This window comes from Sphaeramia orbicularis, chromosome 24 (genome assembly GCF_902148855.1).
Source record: "Sphaeramia orbicularis chromosome 24, fSphaOr1.1, whole genome shotgun sequence".
Taxonomy (NCBI): domain Eukaryota; kingdom Metazoa; phylum Chordata; class Actinopteri; order Kurtiformes; family Apogonidae; genus Sphaeramia; species Sphaeramia orbicularis.
In genome coordinates this window covers 42532889-42547524 of record NC_043979.1, presented here as the reverse complement: position 1 = coordinate 42547524, position 14636 = coordinate 42532889, and positions in this window count along the sequence as shown.

Sequence of the window (14636 nt, the reverse complement as noted above, 5' to 3'; positions counted from 1 at the left end):
CTTTCTTGGCAAGGAAAATATCCAAAAAACCCAGTGGGGAAAAAAGAGAAACCTCGAGGAGAAAACAGTGATGGAGAGATCCACTTCCATGGACAGACAGGCTGTAGATGGACTGATGGACACCTATTTGCTGATGTAGTTCCAGTCTGTAAGGATGCAGTAGGGTGGGGGCACATGCAGACAGCTGAGGAGGTCCATCCAGACAGGTGAGGGTAAGACAGGACATGTCTGAGTATTAAGAGTTTGTTTTATTATTCTATTTTCATCACAATAAATCATACCTGTCTGATCATGATGCAAATTACAATATTTGACTTGAAAAAATTTTCAGGTTCAAATATGAGTTGGATTTGAACCAGATTATTATGTTGAGCAAATTTACACCGGATGCTGTCGAGACACAATTTGGACATTTGTCTTTTGCCATTGTTGAGCTCGATTTAATCAGGATGTAATTGTATACTTTGATTACTTTTTATATTCCTGAAACTACTGATCTCTGCTTGTCTGAATGGTTTGCCTTTAAAAACATAGCAAAAATTCCACTAATCCTATCAATTCATGTAAATCATTGGTGTAAAATGCAGTTTGTCATCTTTTCATGGTCATCAGATTTGACCTGTTTGGACCTTGAGCGGCTCTGTAGTTACCGTGGGAACACCATCATCTTCTACAACACTGATTCACCATTAAAACCCATAGAATTTGATCAGTGAAAATGGAGACACTTGATTTATGTTCAGTTAATGATATATTTGCTGATAAAGTATAGATAGATATATTTTATCAAAAGCCACTTTTTTCTTAAGTTTTCTCTGTTTTTGATATAATAACCCTCAACTTTAATCTGAGCTTTCATGAACATCTACATAATCAGTGAATTAAATATAGAAAAATACGCAACTTTCACTGAAAAAAAATATGGAGGATAATATTATAATAAATGGTGATAAATCACTTGAGGTTAAATATTCTGAGAAATTTATTTGGGAACTGCCACAAGAAGTAGCATTGGGTCTTTATAGGTTAAGCTTGAAAGGAGTCAGTGATGACATCTGTTTCATCATTAACAGCAATGTCTGCATGATTTTTCACATTTCCAGCAATGAGTTCCAATTTTACATTTTATTACTAGTCAATGCACAAGAAAATGGAAGTGTCATTTCATTTCATTTACCAGGCCTAGTGCAATAACAGTCACTGCACTTCTATTCTATTTTGTCACATCTCTATAGTTTTTGCACACTTAATATTTATTGTCTTCTACTTACTGTTCTGCATGTACAGTGCTTTCTAAAAACTTAGAATAGTAAGTGCATCACCTTTTTCCTTTATTAATGATTTTATCTGAGAGTGCTTTTGACAACCGAATGCAATAGCTGCTGCTGTAACTCCTGTAATTTCCTGCAAAGTATCAGTGAAGTATCCATCCATCTAATTTGGCCTCTGTCAGCCAGATCATGAAGGCTTTCCATAACATTTGAATAAAATTATACATCATAAGGTACATTTTCAGAGGGGAAATTAAATGCCTTATTTCAAGATTGATAAAACATTAATGCAACACTAGCGGGAGGATGAGAGTCTACAGTCTCCATCTGACTCTGATCAGAGGAGTCACAAGCTGAACCACCATGTTGTTGTTGGGCAGCCATTTCACATGAGCACTGAGAAAGGGGATGAGGAAACGATGAATGACACAGAAATGAGGAAAGATTAAATTGATGAATAGAGTGTTGTAAAGGCTGGAAATAATTTGAAGCCAGATCTAGTTAATTTGAACCAAAGGATCAGAATCAGAGTCATTGTAATCAATGGGGTTTTATTTTTTGGTCATTTTGTGCAGGTTTAGTTAAAGTGGTCTGATAAATGTCAACAATTTGATTGAGATCGTCAACAGCTTGGAGTAATTAGTCAGGATTGGTGAGCCCCAAAACACAATGTCACGCCTTCCTTTACAATAATAAATCTCAACTGACAACACTGATGGCTTGACATGCATGAATAAATAGGATGAGATGTTTCAGAAACGTTCAGCCAAATCTGTGCTGATTTTTGGTTGTTTACTTTTTTGGGGGTGGGGGGGTTATCCATCAACAATCTGCAGTTTATACATACATAACATGGCTAAATAAACAAAAAAATACATACCTGTTAAGGCTGACAAATGGACCCAGTAGCTGACATGGAAAGTAGTTTGTGCAGTTTATTAACAGGACAGAAGACCAGGCTGGACCACAGGGGTCAGGCTGAACACAGGACTGAAATTAGGGGTTGATGGTTGCACAAGCCAGACCAAGGAAAACTGCAGGGACTGGAAAAAACAACAACTTGGCAACGTGATGGAGGTGGGAGTCGTGATTTATTGCAGAGGGAGTGGAGATTGGTAGCAGCTGTTGAACCTGGAGCTTGCACACCTGAAACTTATGACATGTCCACAAAGAGAGGCTGGATGTAACGGTACCAAAGTCCTATATCCCTTTGGATGTGACGGCTAAAAATTATATTGACAGTCAATTAAACGATACAACGTAAACTAAGAAAACAAAAGTAACTAAATGAAATACTTACAAGGGCAGTCGTAATCAGTGATGTCATGTGTGGTTGTAGATGTGGGCCTGAGTAACAACTACAAGAAAACAATACATGGATCTGCAGAAAAGCTTATTTAAATAGAGTTTTTTGAAACAATATCTATACAATAATAGCTTTACTCCTATGCATCTTCAGTGTCTTGTTAGCAAAAACTGTGTTCATCCTCATTGCCTAGGGCAGTGTTTTTCAACCTTGGGGTCGGGGACCCCATGTGGGGTCGCCTGGAATTCAAATGGGGTCACCTCAAATTTCTAGTAATTGATTAAAAAAAAACAACAATAACAAAAAAAACAAAAAAAAAAACCCAACTTACTAGTAAAAAATATATGGCGAGTTGAGAGAGACAATCACAATCCATAAAAGACATGACAAACTGTGAAGCTGAAACTGAAGTACTGTGGTTCTGTTTATCTTTCAAATGTACAGTGTCGGTTTAATTGGTCAGTTTAAGATGCAGCAGCTCTTTCATAATTCATAGTCTGAGTTATTGTTTGGTCAGTATTAATTGTCAGCCTTGTAAATACAAGCTGGACTGACTGTACATATCCTGACCAAGGAAAATCAAATTCTCACTTTGTGCAGTAATCTCAACCTGGCTTTTCTGCCTCCCTCCATAAATAATATATATTATATAGACTAAATGTCGTCTAAAATTAACGATTATTTGCAACATAGCAGAGCAAGCTATTACATGATCAAAAACAAATTTTAGCAAAAAAAAAAATGTCTGGGGTCGTCAGAAATTTGTGATGTTAAAATGGAGTCACGAGCCAAAAAAGGTTGTGAACCACTGGCCTAGGGTGTGACTATATATGATTTACTCTGCTAAACATCATACCTATATACTTTTACCTTCCTGACCACTCTTCTACTTTATTTTGTCAAGTATTTTTTCATGTAAAACATAAAGTACAAGACCCACCATAGTATCAATCTTCTCATTTTCATCTTCTCCTCCTCTGCCTCCTCCGTTATCCGACAAAGACCATCTATGTGTAAATCCAGTCCTTCCTTCTGCAGCTTCTCATTCCAAATCTCCAACTAAATTTAACAACAAAAGAACCTCACGCTATGGAAAAGCTTTCTGTTTCATAGAGGTATGACTATGAAAGTGGACCAGAGTTTTTCCAAACCCTCACCTCTAGTGGCTGCTCAGCTAAGAATACACATCTAGTGATACCTGTGTGAATATCAAAAACATGTTTAGTTTTGTTCATTTTTCATGGGATGAGAACTCTGGTCTAGAAAACAAAAGTAACAGAGGTCTGATTCTGTGGAGGTGATCTAGTCCTTTTACAAACATAAACCAGTCAATCTAAAGGAACAAACCCACAGTGAATCCTATCATCCTCAACACATTCTGACCAGAGCAGCAGCTTCAGCGTACAAAACATCTCATTGTGATGCTAAACATCACAGAGGATCATTCAACCACTGACTGTACAACACATTAGTTGGTTGTCATTGATTTTTTTGCACAGTTTTTTTTTTCTTGAGCTGAGGAACACAAGGACTCTTCATCTGAGTCTGATTGTCTTCAAAACAATCATTTGTTACTGTTTTTTTCCTGTAGTTTCTGTCATTATCCTCTGGGAGGCGACAAACTGTCAGTTTTTACAGCTTGTCAAATCACAGCCCTTGTCCTCTGTGTCCTGTGGAGGGAGGCGGTTGTCATGGCGATGGCCACGTGGTCCTCAGTGTCCCAGATTAAGGATTCAGCCCCTCCTTTGGTTCCCTTTGTTCCCTTTTACACCTCCTGTTTCCTCCTCGCTCATCTATTCTATTCTATTCTATTCTATTCTATTCTATTCTATTCTATTCTATTCTATTCTATTCTATTCTATTCTGTACAGCAGTAATGATTAACGATGTAAATAAAACAAGATAAATATAATCTTCTTAATAAAACCAAAGGGGGTGAAGACAGTTAAAGTGATGGGATTTTGTGACATATAAAAATTGGGAATTAACTCATTTGTTTTGTTTTTATTTGTTTCATTTATCTTCATTCTTTCCATTATCCAATATAGTTTCTCCATTATTATTTTGTTTCTATCCATTCTGTAGTGGTGCTTTCCTTCCTTCTGTTCATTCTTGTTTATTGTTTTCTCTTATTTTTGTCTCAATCCATTCTGCTCTCTTCAAGTTTTACAGGCGTCTCAGTTGTCGTTCAGTTTATCTATTATTTTATTTCATTATTATCTTCAGCTCATTCCTAATTCCAGCTCTGTTCTTTTGTTTTGTTTCCTTCAGGTTCTTCTCATTCGTCTCCTGTTATGTAACTCCTCCTCCTTCTCGTAAACCAATCACACACATCTGTCAGTGACATCGCATAAGGGGGCGTGGCCTGCTCCTCTATATGTGTGTGGGCTCGTTGGTTGCCTTGGCGACGGGGATTAAACGAGCTCAGATTTACATTCGTCCCAAACGGCCTCTGTCACCTCTTCATCTCCCACAATGCACCTGGACTCAATGACAGGCTGTTACATAACACAGAGAGCGAGGACCAACCAATCAGAGAGAACACAGACAGAACACGCTAAGATATCATACAGAGACACGGAGCTCAGGTAGAGGACGCCTGAATGTGACGTAGTCTGATTGGTCACAGCTCATCATATGACCTCTGTTTATTATAATAAAAAAACAATTTTCAATCCAAGTCATAAAGTAACACCCTTACAATACGAACTGTATACAAACAAAACCAATACAAACCACAAAGATACCAACAAATCCAATGAACGACATCAGGGGAAGTCCAGAACCAAATCTGACCCATGTAGACCAAAACCACCAGGGAATTTTGCCCTTCAAACATAAACTCAGTCAAAATAACAATGTGTCATATATTGGTCATGTGCTACATCAGCTGATAGTTTACATTATAGCTCTGTTAGCTTAGCTCTGTTTTTAGACTGAAAACAGACAGAAAAACCACAAATCACCTCCGTTCTCTGTATGGTTTGTGTTGTTAACAGCTGAACTAAAGATCTGTTTGGAATCCAACAAACAAGGTCGAAACTGTCACAGTTTAGTCTGAACCATGGATCAACAAACAACAACTTAGCAAAGACAATAACATCATATAAAAACTTTATACCTTCACAAGCCTCATACTAAAACTCACCTGTGTAGAAGAATCACTGCCATTTCAGCATCAAACTCTATTCTTTTTATTTGGAGATGTGTCCAGTGGAGAAAACAACAACAACAGCACTTCTAGCTTTTATTTCTTCTTTAGCTCTGGAGGTTGTTTCTTAGGGTTCTCATCCTTGACTCACTACACCCTCTACCGGTCACATTCATTCACAGTGACATGAAATTAGTTCATATCTCTGACATGCAATACAATGCCATCTTTGTCTTCATTCCTGACACTTTCATTGATGCTTTTAAGGTCATATTTGGATATTTCAAAGGAGGAATGCTACACACAGCTCCTTTAAAACCTTCTGAATAATGCAGTAAGTGAGTTTTTGTGGACTGACAGAAGCATTGGCTCTGATTTATTATTGGGTGTGATTGGGCAGTTGGATGGAACTGCTGTCATTTTGAGACTCATAGTTCAGTTTCTGTAAGTCAGTGGAGTTTAGTCATCACATTGTCTGAAAGAGGACACATGCAGCTACATTAATGGTAAATATGACGAACTGGGTGTAAACGGTATCAGAGTAACAGCAGATTGAAGAGAAAAGTGTTGAATATTTCCCTTTGCTTCTCTCCAATACACAGCCATTATAAAATCAGTAATGGAATGCACAAAAGCATCAAACTCAAACTGTGATTTCATAAATACTAGATATCCAAATACTAATTGACACCAAGAATGTTCTAAATCTGGAGACTGGTTTAAAGTTACAACCATGTTTCTAATTTAAAGTGTGATGGAGTAATGAAGCTCCAAACCTGAGAGTGAAGCTCCACCTCACAAAGAGGATTAAGCGTTAATCAGTACAAACACACGAACGGTTGATCAACACACGTATATCTTTATATGTCAGGGTTAAGATGAGTTTCGTGTAAAGTTTGGTTTAGGTTGTTGTAGACAAGTAAGAATTGAAACTTTGTCATGACCAGGACCAGACCACATAGACAGGAGGGTATTATGTTGAATCAGGATCTACAGTTTGTTCATATAGGATGTTCTGAGCTGATGTCCACCACATCTGTTTGGGTCAAATCGTTTCTGCAGATTTTCAGGCTAAACATTAGTCGCATCACCTTTCTTTATGATTCAAAAAGCAGATCATCTCCAGCTTTTTCTCCACAGTAAGCAGAGACGCATTAGAGAAAAGTCATGATATCATTTATATCTGAAGAAGTTTTGCGTCAGGTCAGTGATGATGGTCAGTAGAATGACTATCCAGCATTTAGAAAATACAGGAGAATATGGAACATCTAGTTCAGGTCTTGGCGCCAATCTTCCACAAAAAGTTTACATATTGATTTGACTTTTTATTACAGATTCTCCAACCAGATTTAAGTCCCTGAGGTTCATTCTCTGGGACATGTATGTTAAAGTACAAAAAATCTGGGCAATAATATCATGTTCAGCTAATAACGGTGAACTTCTGTTTGGGTTTAGAGTTTGGATCTGGATCTGCTCTATCCATCTGGACCTGATTCATGTTTGCACCAGGTCTGGAACATGTGGGTCGAACCTGATGCGGGTCTAGGGGGTGCTAGTTTTCCAGAACCAGACCTCTCGGACTCCGGTTTGTGGTTTCAGATTTCTCTTTGCTGGGTCTGTTCAGGACTGTTTCCTGTCAGCCTCCATGTCCTCACACACAATGCAGTCATGGCGACTGGCAGCTGGTTGCCTGGAAACCGGTCCCGGGAGTTGGTGCCAAGAGGCCTCCGGATTGGTCCAGATGAACGACGTTGCAAACAGGCTTTTGTTCAAATATACAAAACTTTATTTGACATGCAGATCAGATGCTCAGAGTCTGGACATGAAAGAAGGAGCAAATCCATCTCTGCAGAGTATTTATAAACTCTAACATAATGTTTACCTGAAATCTGTAATAAACTATGGGAAATACAGGTTTATGGGTCAGTGAATGCAACTGGAACAAACCAGAACTGATGGATAAATCAGATAAATCTATAAATGTGAAGTATTTACAAATTATTCCGTTTTTTCTTTTTATCATGGTCATGTCGCTATGCTAACATACTGACAAAGAGCTGATATTTAATGAATAAAACATGTCTACATGTGATCAGAAAATAAATTAATCTAAATAGAAATCTGATCTAAATGAACTATGTCTGACTGAGCAAATATAAAACAAAAAGACATAAATATTAAGTTAGTGGTTTTGTGCAGTATGTTTATATAATCACATTACTGAATTGTTAGGTCTCCCAGATTTTATATAATATTACCATAAAATCATTATAATAATAGCATTATAGATCATAACCATAACCACCATAAAATCCTATATGTGTCATGTGTATGTCACATAAAATGTTGAAAGTTATGAATCAGTGGGGTTGAAATTTTTTGGCTTCATATGTGAGCATTGGGATGATTCACAATGGATCCAAATACAGCAACTGATTCTATTTAATAAATACAATTTTACTGCTGATATGTCAGATTTACTGTTGTGTTACTTTATGTGAGGAATTTAAACATTTCAAAAAAATTTTATGCAGTGTATTAAAAATACAGAAAGGTATATTTATTTCAGTCTCATGTACATATGTCTTTTAAGTCAGTCTGTTATAAGTGTACACAGTGGATGCAAAAGACACAACAAGATGAAAATCATGTAAAATATACAAAAATAAGAAATGGGTGAAGATGACGAAATGTAACTATGGTTCACGTATCTGTTCATCAGTTTTTATATTATTTGTCATTAGGGCGGTTGTCATTGTTTGTCATCACTGATGCTCTGTTATTTGAGCAAAGTGCATAATGGAGATGGGGCCAGTATTGATGTATTTTGGAAGTTTTGGTCTGAGGAGACATGAAAATATTTTCTTGGGTCTGGAGTTTTCACATGATGTGTTTCAGTAGAAAACACAGGACGTGGTCATAATATATCATATATGACAACAGAAGGACTTGGTTATCAATCATTGCCTCTGCCTTCGTGCTGTGTTCAGGTTCTCCTCTCCATGTGGCGTTCGATGACCTGCTGCCATTGCACGTGAAGCTCAGTGCTGCCCTGACAGCCAATGGTAGGGGGAGGAGGGCTGCGATTGGCTGCAGGCGGGAGTAGGGTGAGTTCACGTCAGTTTGTCCTCAGATACGAGGAGATACGAGGTTTCCCTGCGGAGCGTCATGTGGTTCATGAATAAAAGAGAGCAGAATGGGGGAGGGGGGTTGACAGGTGGGGGAGGGGTGGCGGATCTGGTTTGTATTCAGCTCTCATCACCTGACCACCTCCATCTGCATCAGCCCTGCTACAGACGGACAGTGAACACATCACAGCATCCAGTCACAATGAGCAGAGGAATTTAACTGGTGGTAACCCATTAAAAACCACGGAAAACACACAGCAATTAACCTCCTACAGAGCGGAAATTCATCTTCCACCATGGTGCATAGATAAAACTGTACAAATGATAAGGGTCTGTGTAACAACGCGGGTTGCAAAGCACAAAACTACCCATTTGTATTTAATTTCATGTCAATATTAGACTAAATTAAACAGTAAGTGGTTGCAGCCAATCAGGACGTAGAATGCACACCAGAGGACCAATCATGTTCTGGTTCTTTATCACATTCTGCAGTGATTAGACAGAAAGAGAGTCAGAGATCCAGTTCATCAGTGCAGTCTGTAAACGTCAAACCTCACATTAAAACGTGTAATGACCCAACTGTGATGAAACATATCAATACCGGTGATAATACTCATAAAAACACATAAATATATTTAATATGTTGTGTTTGAAAATCATTGCACCACTGTGATGACTCAGAGTTGTACATTTAGTACATGTCATGAAATCTGAATAAAAATATCTGGTCCATTTGTCCTACAGTTAGAGTTAGAAAAATCTTGTTCCTTTTGTTGACAGACTGAACCGAATCTGTTTTATCTGATCAGAGGCATCTGACTCACACATAAAAAAGAATTTACCCCACCGGAACAATATCATTAGTATGTAGTAAAAACAAAAAAAAAAACAACCCCCCCCCCCCACCAAAATCCTCAAATTAACCCTTTCAGAGCCTCATATGGCTCTGTATAAATATAGTATCTAGTGAAACTGTAGTATCCCATCGTCCCTGAAAGATTGCTGTTCTACATCCAGACCTGGACTTTCAGACCCTCATCACCTCCATCTCAGCCTTTGACAGAGTTTAGAGGAGATCTCAGAACCATGTGGTGGGTAGAGTTTGACTCAGACCAGGGCTGAAGTTACTCTTTAATGTTAGGTTTTGCTGCCAGACTAACATTATGGATTTGGCTAGCATTAGCCAGAGCACTCATTGGTGAAACCCTCCATGTCCAGGTTTCTTAGAGTTTCTCACCTCCGTCGAGGTCTTTGTGAACTCCTCTCCTTCTCCCCTTTACCTGATAAAACCAGCTAAAACCAGACTCTTTTAGTCTTATGTACCTCTTTCAGTTTTGGTGTTAGATTTTGTGGGTGAAGAAATCCATCCATTTATCCATCTACTACCATTTATTTGGGTCATGGAGACACAGCCCTAAACAGAGACACCCAGACTTCCTTCTCCCCAGACACCTCCTCTAGTTCTTCTTGGGGGGGGGGGGGGCACCAAAGAGATATAATCTCCTCAGAGTGTCCTGGGTCGACCCCAAGATCTCCTCCCAGATGGACATTACCAAAATACCTCAGCACCACCTCAGCAGACTCCTCTCAATGTGGAGGAGCAGCAGCTTGACTATGAACATCTCCCACATGGCTGAACTCCTTACCCAATCTTTAAGGGTTTAAGGGAGAGTCAAACCACCCTGCAGAGGAAACTCATTTCCATCACTTGTATCCATGATCTCATTCTTTCTGTCACTATCCACAGCTCATGAACATAGTTAGAGCTTTGCTTTTTTGCTAAGCTCCCTCTTCACCCCAACAGACTGGTAGAGCATCCACATCAACCCCCAACCCTGCCCCCATCCACTGTTGAACCTTTGCTCCATCCTTCTCTTCCTCGGGAACAAGACCCTAAGAAATTTCAACTCCTCTGTTTGAGGAAGTAACTCATCTCCAAGTAGGAGGGAGCACATCACCCTTTTCCAACTGAGAACCATGGCCTCAGACTTAGAGGTGCTGATCTTCATCCCAGCTGCTTCATATTCAGTTGCAAACCACCCAAATTTAAGATGTTGAACCTTGGACTCAAGAGGGTGAAGAAATCACCACTCTCATTACCAGGATCTTTAAGTCAGCGACTCTTGTTCAAGCAGTGCACAGAATCTCACACAATGCAAGAATTGTGGAAGAAAAGCTCCTCAGAGAGGAACACTTAGCATAATGTGGCACCCAAAATACATTACAGTTTGTGCTTAGCAACCGACGAGTGATCTCCTGAGACTGGAGTGACCTTGGTCAAAAACAGTCTACAAATGGGTGCAATTGCACGTGTAGGATATCAATAAATAGTTCTTTCATTTCCACTGGACTTCAGACTTCACAATCATTAAGGAAGTGAAACACTCAGTATTTCCCATCAGTTTTATTTACCTCTTTTAATTTTAGTTCTTTTTGGTCTTAGTGGTATTGGACTGTGTGAACCTTTCTCTGTTCATAACAAAGGCGTCAGTGTTCAGTCTCTTCGTATGTAAATGAGCAGCAGGAGGAGGAGGAGTCAGCCACACTGTTTGATCCAGATTAAGACCTGATGCAGCAAACAGAGCTGTTCCCAATGACCTCTGACCTCTGACGTCATGCTGTCTGCACACAGTTACAGAAACAGCCATGATGAAGACCCTAGTTGGGTTTTATACAGATGTGTTCAAGTCCACACTGTAGAAGAACAGATACTGATGTAAAAACAGGAGCACTGATTCATAATTTTCTTCTTTTACACTCAGGCCTACAACTATTTGGACAATAATGCAAATGTTGTAATGTTCTCTCAAAAACAAAATACATCTACCAAAGAGATAGAGAAAACCTTAGGAGTGGCCAGATCCAAATCCACTGGTGAGCTCATCATGACCAAAAGGCCTGAAAGACCCATGAGGACAATCAAAGCAGATGATCACAAAATTCTCTAGCTGGTGAAGAAAAACCTCTTTATAACATCTACCCAAGTCCAGAAGGAGGAGGAGGGTGACGTGTCATTGTCAAAGTATACAATCAACTGCCAGCGTCATGAATGTAAATAGAGAGGATTGACCAGGGCCGTTTCTAGCTTCATGGGGGCCCTAAACAAGATACTGTTTGGGGGCCCCTAGTTTGTCAAACTACGATGAAGAGATTCCTAAACCCTTTAGATGGTATACTAAGATGCCATAATCTATTACACTTCATGAGCAAAACAGGCTACAGTTAAAATGAAACATCTTAAGTTGAGCTACTCGGGCAAGTTAAACAGATAATAAACTATAATACAAGGAAAATAACAATCCTCTATAATAAAACAGATTTTGAGTGTTTATAAAAAATGTTTACATTAGATAAGAAAATACAACTGCTGAGATAACTTCTTTTTGATGCCATTACAGTGCTTGTCTTAATACTCTCTCTGGTTAGCTGTGAATCATTCCCATCAACTCTGTCAGTGGCGCGCTACATCACTAACTGTGTGCTAGTGTGGTCCAATGAATATGACCTAATGTCACAAAAACACCAGCCGCAGCATATCATTGCAGTTTATTTTATTTATATCCTATGTTTATTTTTTTTTAAGTATATAAGGGATGTATTAAACACATGAGATAACTAAAGATAAAGACCAGACATTTTAATTTTCCTCAGATGAAGCTAAACATGCAGCTTTAGGGCTCCCTGGTGGCCCTAAGCATTCGCCTAGTTCGCCTATAGCAAGAAACGGCCCTGGGGTTGACAACAACGTACAAACTATTGGTAACACAACAACAGGAAGGACATATTAGAACCTGACAGGAGACATCTAAAAAAGCCTGGTCAATTCTGGAAAAAGATTCCCTGGACAGATGAAACCAGTTGAACTTGTACTGAAATGATGGTGAGAGAAAAGTGCGGAGATGGAAAGGAACAGCTGATGATCTGGATCAGACCACATCCCACAACATATGTCCAACACGGTGGATCAGTGTTATGAGACGTACAGTATGTCTGCAGTGGAGCTAGATCACTGGTGTTTGTTAATGATATGATTGATGACTCTGCTGAAATTCAGACAAATGCTACAAAATTGACAGGATGGAGCTTCATGTTGCAGATGGATAATGACCTGAAACATACTGCAGAATCAATCCAAGAGCATCAGAAGGTAAAGGAATGGGATGTTCTTCAGTGGCTGAATCTGTCACCTCATAGAGCAGCTTCATTGTTACTAAAGACTAAACTGACAGCACAAACACCCACAAACAAACAGCAGCTGAAGGTGGCTGCAGGAAAAGCCTGGAAAAGCATCTCCACTCAGCATTTGGTGACATCCATGGGTTCCAGACTTTAGGGAGTCATTGGTTTTTCCTCCAAGTATTAAAAGCAATCCTCATATTTATAACCATTCTAGTTTGTCCAATGACTTTTGAACCTCTGAAAATGGAGAAACTAAAATGGTTGCTATTCTTAAATGGTTAAAGCAATATTTTTTTTAAAGCTAAAAGTACGCACCACAATCACATCTTGACTGTGTCATTTCTAACCCACTGTGGTAGTTTACAGAGGAAAAAATTACAGTCTTTGTCACTGTCCAAACACTTATGCACCTGAATGTATTGTATGTCTTTTATGTCATTTGCATGTTTTTTTTTGTTTTTTTTTCCTGTTTCAAGGCTTGAAGTGAAACTACAACATCCAGGTTCTAGTCCAGGGAGATCTTTTCTGCTGTGGATTGAGTTTCAGTTTTAAATGTGCTTCTACACTTGGAGCCTCTGGACTGGACAAACAGTCAGAGGCCTCTTCTCTACGGCCTGCAGAGGCTCATGGGTAGTGTAGTATTCATTTTACAATCAGTACTTGTCCATGTGAAGCTTAGTTCTTTATTATTTCAGTTTAAGTCAGTCACAGATGAATCTTCTTAAACATGTCAGATTTACAAACTTTGTTCTTTTAACATGTTTTTAGTTTTACCGTTTGTTCAGATACAGTTAAATCATGAGGTTTAAATTCAAAAAACCATCATGTTTGGTTTGTTTCTTGAAAGGCCTTTTTCTTCTTAATCACATTTTTCTTCATCACATGAGACCTCAGCCGCAGCCCTTGGGCATTGTGGGTAACCACAGTGTTTGGCCTGAGGATGAGGACTGGACTCGATTTGGTTCATCGTCAGATTAGGGTGGGAGTCATGTGACCGCTGAGAAAAAAAGGGGGGATTTTAGTGCTGTTGGAGAAAACTGACTCCTCTGGCCAGCGTTCATTCATCACTTGTTCGTTCTGGTCAGAAGTCGACATCTGAGGTTCAAAGTTAAACTGTAAACAAAACAAACAAACAAAAAAAAGTTGAACTGTAAAATCTACAGTCTCTTAAATGTCCACTAGAGGCTCTAACAAGGAGTCAGTTGTATTGGCAGTCATGTCGGAGCGCAATGAGACAAAAAAGATGAAAATAAATGCAAAAGACAAAAGATGACAATCATGTAGAAGGCGGAGCAAAATGAACACAATGTAGGAATAAAATGAAACACACAATAATGAAAGACTTTTATCCAGAATCTGATCCATTTAGTCCATGAACCTGAGTCTGGTTTGATCTCTGCAGAGTTTGATTGATCACATTCACAATGAATTCCTGAGCCATGTTTTTTTTTGTTTTGTTTTTTTTTACATTTTCTCCCAGTAGAAATGAATCTGGGGGGGAGCATCTGTAGACTGAAATGAATCTGGATCTGTCTGTGGTGGATCGAACACACCTAATGTGGTTTAGTGACAGGTATGAAACTGCATTAGTGAGTTTTATT